A 7,588-nucleotide genomic window follows, 5' to 3' on the forward strand; every position below is an offset into this window, starting at 1 on the left:
AAGTAATAAAGCCACTCCCTCTTTCTCCTCCATAACTCTGTCTCCATATTTCTGTTTGGCATTGGTGCACAGAGAGCCAAGATTTTGGCAACAGAACCAGTGCTCCTTTCTTGAACTCTAAAATTCTAACTCAGGAATAATGGTAATTACTCCATCTCCAGTTCCTACAGTATGTGCCACACTGTGCTAAGTTATTTGGATATCATAATCTATTTAATCTTCATAGCAAACCCATTAGGTAGGTGTTATTTTCCAATTTTAAAGATGAGAAAACAGACCTGATGGGGTTAAAGAGCTTGGTCAAGGTCACATAACTTTTAAAACTCCGATTTCAAAGTGACCTCCTATAACTACACCGCTGCTTTCTTTAAGCTCATGTTCTTTGTAAAGCCTCATTAGAGTGAAAATGTTAGTCGCTCAGTTGTGTCCAACTCTTTGGAATCCCATGGACTGTAGTCCACCAGGCTCATCTATCCATGGAATTCTCCAGGCAAGAATACTGGAGTGGGTTGTCATTTCCTTCTCCAGGGGCTCTTCCAAACGTAGGGATCAAACCCATGTCTCCTGTATTGCAGGCAGATTCTTTACCATCTGAGCCACCAGGAAGCATTAGAGTAAATATGCAAAATAAAAGAATTGTTGTTTTTCAGTCACTAAGTTGTGTAGGACTCTTTTCTCAACCCCATGGACTGCAGGACTCCAGGCTACAAAAGATTAAGAGAAATTAATTCATCTAGAGTCATTCACTATAGACCTTTTGGAAGACTTTCCTTACTTTCAGTGTTTTTCTTGCCTGGAGAATCCCATAGATAGAGGAGCCTGGTAGGCTACAGTCCATGGGGTCACAAAGAGTCAGACACAACTAAGAGACTTTCACTCACTCACTTTTTAATATTCGGTTAAACCAGCCTTTCCCAAGCTGCATGCCATGAGATATTGAGGTTAATAATGTCATTTTACAGGCTCTGAGAAAGCCTAAAATAAACCTGTTTAAACATTGTTTAATTTTAAGTACAAATGGAGATACAACAAGCATAAGTATGAAGAGTAGTATAGCACAATTTCCCTGAAGGAGGAAATGGCAACACACTCCAGTATTCATGCCTGGGAAATCCATGGACAGAGGAGCCTGGTGGGCTACAGTCCATGAAGTCGCAAAGAGTTGGACACGACTGAAGCGACTTAGCAGTAGCAGCAGCAGAGCATCTGAGCACGTAGCACAATTTAGCCTCTCAATTTTTTTCCCCCTTAAGCATTTTTCTAATCATAACACTCTTCTGATATAGAAACTACCATTACAGTTCACTTCTAACTCCAAATTGGCTGAAATCCTAGCATCCTTCCTCACTCTATCATACTGTCTGCTTACATAGTAGCACTATGCTCTCACTCTGAAGTCCTTCCCCAAAGTCTCACTCTTTTCCCTTATTTGGGCTGATTACTCTTATGCATACGTCCTGCAGTATCATCAATCCCAACTCTTTCCCTCTTTATAATCTTAAAATGCTGGATACACTTACACAGATTTCTCCAGGCCACCAAGCTGATACCATCAGGAAAATTTAACCCCTTCATCTAGTTCCCTTGGTCACTGATAATTCTCCTGACCTGACTCACAATCTCCTTACCTAATAAACTCCACCCTCTCCTCAACTAGCCCCAGATTCAGCCGCCTTCCACCTCTAGCAGCTGACATTCCAACTCCACCCCCAAAGTCCAGCCTGTTGGTCTGGTCCACTTAGGACAGAAACATGACTCTGACCTGTTCAGTCCAGTTTGGCTCTGGCTTGTCCTGTTCCTGAGTACAGAGGGACCCCGCCCCCACCGAAGCAGGGAGCTATCCTGCCATAGTAGCAGCTGGCATCTCTCATCTACAAATTGCTAAACTCTTTTTATCATTTTTCGTTTAAAGTATCAAATTCATCAGGACTCAGTGTATCCTATGCTGGTTTCCCTTCAGCTAAATACAGCTCCTTTGTCTCAGGACAGAATGCTCTTTGCTTCTTGCTTTAAGACTCAAGGACAATGATTTTAAAAGGCCCTGGGCCCCATGATAATGATTCGCTTTTCAGATTTCCTGATTGAAGAGGAATCTGAAGTGTGAATATTTATAATTTGATAAAGAATCAGTGTTACTATAAACAGTGTTATTATGAACAATTTTATGTGGCATTCTGCCCAGGCATGGCTTCACAACTAAAGGACAACCATTTATTTTCTTGTGGACATGCAGCAAATGTTCAAATGCAATGTGAGTTCAAATTCTAAATATATCACAGACGATTACAGTTTGACACTCAAACACCAGCAGTGCAAACCCTAACTCAGAGGAGAATGACTAACAAGTTTTCCTGGCACTGGCACAGGAATCCATCCCCAAGGCCAAAGGCAGCAGCAATAGCAACAGCAGGCTGAAACAAGAGAAGGGATGACTTGAGTTCACTGAAAGCATCAGAGTTTCTCTTTCAGGCAAGACAAAGACAAGTCTGAAAAAAAGGGTAACCAGAAGTTTCCACTATGGAGGTACTATGAAACGAAACCATGATATGTACTTTATGTATTCTTGAAATGCTTTGAAAGAATTGGGTACCTGCAAAGAGTAAAAATGTGCTTAATAAGTCATTCTTCAGAACTGGATGACAGGCCCTTTAGGAATACTATTTAGTCTATTAAATATGGTTATATTGTGTGCCATTTCCACTGAAGGCAAAGTTTACTTTTGAAAAAAAAGCAATGACCTTAAAGATCTCAACCTAATATCCTTACTTGGTTCAATGGTCTGTGACAGTGAGCAGAGCTTGGGATATCTTGTTTTTATTCCAATAATATTAGCACTTGGAAGAAGTCAGGAAGTAGTAGCATACTTGTCTTTGGCATATCATCTTACCCCTAAATGAGATGAGACCCAGGGCCCCAAGAAGGCCCTACCATGCTAAAAGTTCTCTTCCAATCATTTAGAATGTCAGTGGAGTGACATTTACTTCTCTAAAAGTAAAATCCTCTTCCACACCAGAGAGGATACAGTGGCAATTGGCATCTCCATGTAAATGAACAGAAAGTAAAATTACATGATGTAGTGGAAGTTCATGAATGAGCACCCCACCACCCCACCTTCCTCAATCACAAGCACACACCACTCAGGCTTTATTTTCAGATTCCTTATGTGAGTGCCTTTCTCTAAAATCTTCAATGGAATTTCCTAAAGCACTGCAATATTTGAGAGTTGCTGGTACTTGTGAATCAAGGCTGGGCACTTGCCCTGCCTGCCCCTCTCTCTTGACTAAAGGAGTGGTTGCCGGTAGCAGAGCCGTCATGTCAGAACTACAAGAGGGAACACAGTATAATGAAGCAGTAATAATTACAACTGTGATCCTGTAGCAGAAAAGACATGGACAAACAGAAGTAGAATTCCAGAAACAAATCCTAGTATGAGAATTCAGTATAGGATACATGGCATTTCATGATAGTGCGGGAGGGATGGTGTTGGGATATTAGCTAACCTTTTGGGAAGAAAATTTTAGATCACTACTTCAAACCTTATGCAAGAATATATTCCTGATAAATCAAATACTGGAGTATTCTTGCCTGGAGAATTCCATGGACAGAGGAGCCTTGAGGGCTACAGTCCATGGGGTCATAAAAAGTCAGACACAACTGAATGACTAACACTTTCACACTTTCAGGGTATGCTAAGTGGTGGTATTTGGTAGGTTAGTTGTATTAAATGCATTTTGACTTATGATATTTTCAACTTACGATAGGTTTATTGAGACATAACCCCATCACGGGCCAAGGAAGATCACAATCCAGTTGTTCCAGCACCATTTGTTGTAAGGACTCCTTTTCTCATTGAGTTGCTTTGATGCATTGTCTACCTTGTAGGACTGATGTGACACATAAATAAGATGGTTACTATAAAATGTACATTGCCTGACACATAGCAATTGCTCAAGGAAATTAGAGATAGTTGTCGCTGTGCCTGAGATTTTTCCCAGTTGTCCCAGAGTTGGTGATTAGGGCCTACAGGTGAGAACAAAAGAGTACGAACTAACCTACGCCCTTAAGAAAATTGCCAGTAACTGGAGCCAGGCACCTCCCCAAGAGAGTAGACAGAAAACAGCCTAGACATTTGCAGCCTCCTCCTCACTCCAGCTCTCCAGGCCTCTCTGTAAAGTGAGGAGGAGCAAAGAGCACACAGTGACTGACTTTCTGGGCAATGCAGAATTACTTCATGATGAGGAGAGACTTCCTCCTCCCAGTAGAAGAGGGACAGAAGGTGCTGTCTCTCCAGGGAAAATAAGTGAGAAGGGAGACCCATGTAAAGACTGGAGGGTGGTCCGTGAGGAGGAAAGACCTCCACTCCATGCCTTAGTTGGCTATTTGCTGAAGCAGCATGCTAGCCAATTTTCCCCTTTGAACAAAGGAGGGCAAATGTGAACAAAAGAAAAGAAAAGAGAGCAAGCAGGAAGTGGTATGGTGTGACAAGGAAGCAGGTATTTCCCCTGGATTTACTGCACTTTGAAATAGGCGGTTGAACTTGGACCGTTTCACCAGACCTCACACATAAAGGCTGTTGGCTGGGAAATAGCCATGTAACAAGAGGCAGCAGTGGAGAAGGAAGGTCGAGCTTGAGCTGGGACCACCCCTCCCAACCCCCACAATCAGGGACTGGAGGGTCCTCTGAGGACATCTCTACTAAGCATGTGCCACACAGTGGTTAGTAACACACAGGCCCATCAGCATAGACTAAAGAAACTGGGACGATTGACAGAGAGCCTTATAGACACACTCAGGCAAGTATAAAACCTTTTGATTTAAGATTTTGATTACTTGCAGCTAAAAGTATCTTAATACACTTCTTTCTCTGTAGACCCAATTTCTCTCTCTTCATGAACTGGCTGCTGGGAGCTCTGAATGCACATGTTTCAAGCCCAGCCCCATGCAAGGATAAAAACTGAAGACCTTCAGTTCTACTATAAATTTGCCAGGTAAGAGAACCTAATTGGTCCAGCTTGGTCAAAGCTGGTTCAGTCAAATATACCTGGGAATTTGTTGTTTTAGCTGCCAAGTTATGTCTGACTCTTTTGCAACCACATGGACTGTAGCCCACCAGGCTCCTATGTCCATGGGATTTCCCAGACGAGAATACTGGAGTGGGTTGCCATATCCATCTTCAGGGAATCTTCCTGACCCAGGGACCAAATCTGAGTCTCCTGCACTGGCAGGCAGATTCTTTACCACTGAGCCACCACGGAAACCGCACACCTGGGAATACAGGGTCACTAATTCCAGTCTCAGAGAACTGTCATTATGAGCTAGAAAGGCATCCCCCAAGATGTCTTACAGGGCTGATGTAGTGAAAGAAAATGTTGTGTTGCAGAATTCTAGAGCACTGAGGAATCCAGATAGGCTTGGGAGGGCTTTGAAATAAACATACACAGGGGAGGGCATGCACTTCACTTTCCAGAGAGCTTCACAAGGTAACATGCAGGGACCATGGGGTTGAGAAGGGCAGAGGGAACTGGATCTGCGAGGAGTTAAGAGAGGTCATTGATTGCCAGAAGGAGAGTGAGAGAGGTCATGTCATCTATAATGTGACCACCCTTTACAGCAACCCATATATCTTTGGTAGAATCATGAGCTACTTGGTGTGATGGGATTTCCAGTGGGCACCTAAAAAGGGAATGCAACATCATATCTAGGTATGACCTAAGGCAGGAACCTAAGAGCAATTAAACCGCTAAAAGAGTAGGGTAGTCTTTTAAGTGGGCTTACCTGGTGGCTTAGTGGTAAAGAATCCACCTGCCAATGCAGGAAACACAGGTTCAATCCCTGGATCAGGAAGATTCCCTGGAGAAGGACATGGCAACCCACTCCAGTATTCCTGCGTGGGAAATCCAATGGACACAGGAGCCTGGTGGGCTACAGTCCATGGGGTTACAAGAGTCACACACGACTTAGCGACTAAAGAACAACAACAAACTACAAATTAGAGTTCTGATCCTTCTCAGTCTGGGGCTTTTGTGCTTTATCTGCAGTTGGTCTGGTGAAATGGAGCAATAAAGAGTTTCAAAACTCTTAGATGTTCCTTAGATTCTAAGGCTTCTAGTCTGTATTTGCTTCTTTGAAGTCAAATCTCCCGGGAACCTTATTATAATGGGCTGTTTCCTTACCATACTGATTCATATACCTTGAAGCTTTGAAGCTGTTCCGTGGTGGGAACAAGAATTTCTGTGACCTCAAGCCCACATTAAGGCAAATCTGACTTTGAGGTAGAATGGGAGAAGTGGCAAGTACTATGAGAAAAGCTGTCAAAAACAGAATGAATAATTTGAAATATTACTAAAGGCTTTTGCTGTTTCAGTTCTACAGCATTAAGATTGGAAAGAGCGAGGGGCAGTTTTTCTGAGGAAGGAAATGCAGGATAGCCTGTGAGACTCCTCGGCCTGTTAAAAAGCCTAGAAAAGAATTCATGGTAATTTACCAGTATCATCATTATAGTGCCTCTATTTAATTTTAAACAAAAGTTTGTGTCGTCTTCTGTGTTAAGGAAAAGTGAGAATTTAGTTCAATTGGCATTGAATTGTGACAGTTTGCCAACTGTGGAACGATTTTCTCTATCTCTCTGCCATCCCTTCTCTTCATCACTCTGACCGTAGGAGTGGACATAACTCAAGCCGAATCACTCACAGCACTTCCTCCCACTGGGCCACAAAGACTGAACCAGAGCTAGCCAGATGACCACATGACCGTGCACAAGGCACTCTTCCCAGAGATGTATCTCATGTTGTATCTCATGTAGTCAGTGGCAAAGTTTCTTCTCTCTCTTGAAAATGTGGAACGTTTACCTAAGCCCTATTTTCCTGGAAAACTTAAGATGGTTCAGAAATCCCCCACACCCTCTCATGTTCCAGCTTACTGCAAAGAACATGTAACTTAAATAAGATTCACAGTGACCTCCTTGTTACCTACAGTAAGTCCAGACACAACCTTTCCAAATTCCCATTCATGTCCTCCTAAGTGATAATCTGAAACTTAGCTACACACAAATATTTGCCGTTCAGACTGACTAAGACCCCTTGATCACAACAACAATTCCAACTACAATCACCCCACCTATAAGCTGTCACCCTATAAAAGTCTCCAGGCAAAAGTGCTTGCCCTGATGCAGTGAACTAAATAAAACCAGTTTGCTTATTTGTTTGGTTTTGGTCTTTGACAGGCTCTGGAATTGTAAGAATGTGTTCTCAAGGTTCCATTAGCCATATTCACACCCGTGGAAAGATGTCTGAAGGAAGGAGGCTACTACTCAGAAAAAAGTAGAAACTAGGTTGTCTGGGCAAAAGGCATCACATTCCGGGTTCTAAGCCTGTATGCCTAGAGCTGCCCTGCTCTCGCTGCCCCCAGTATTTATCCCTTCATCTCCTTCTTTGCAAAGGTTATTTTGATATTGGTTTCTGTCACTTGCAACTTGAGTATCTCTGACTAATAAATCTACCACATTTAAAACTGACTTTCTGCTTTTTCCCCCCTGGAGCCATGCTGGTTCTGCAGCTCTGTGGCAAGCTGCGGAGTTGGGGTTCTGTTC

This window comes from Bison bison, unplaced genomic scaffold (genome assembly GCF_000754665.1).
Source record: "Bison bison bison isolate TAMUID 2011002044 unplaced genomic scaffold, Bison_UMD1.0 scf7180017864203, whole genome shotgun sequence".
Classification (NCBI taxonomy): Eukaryota; Metazoa; Chordata; class Mammalia; order Artiodactyla; family Bovidae; genus Bison; species Bison bison.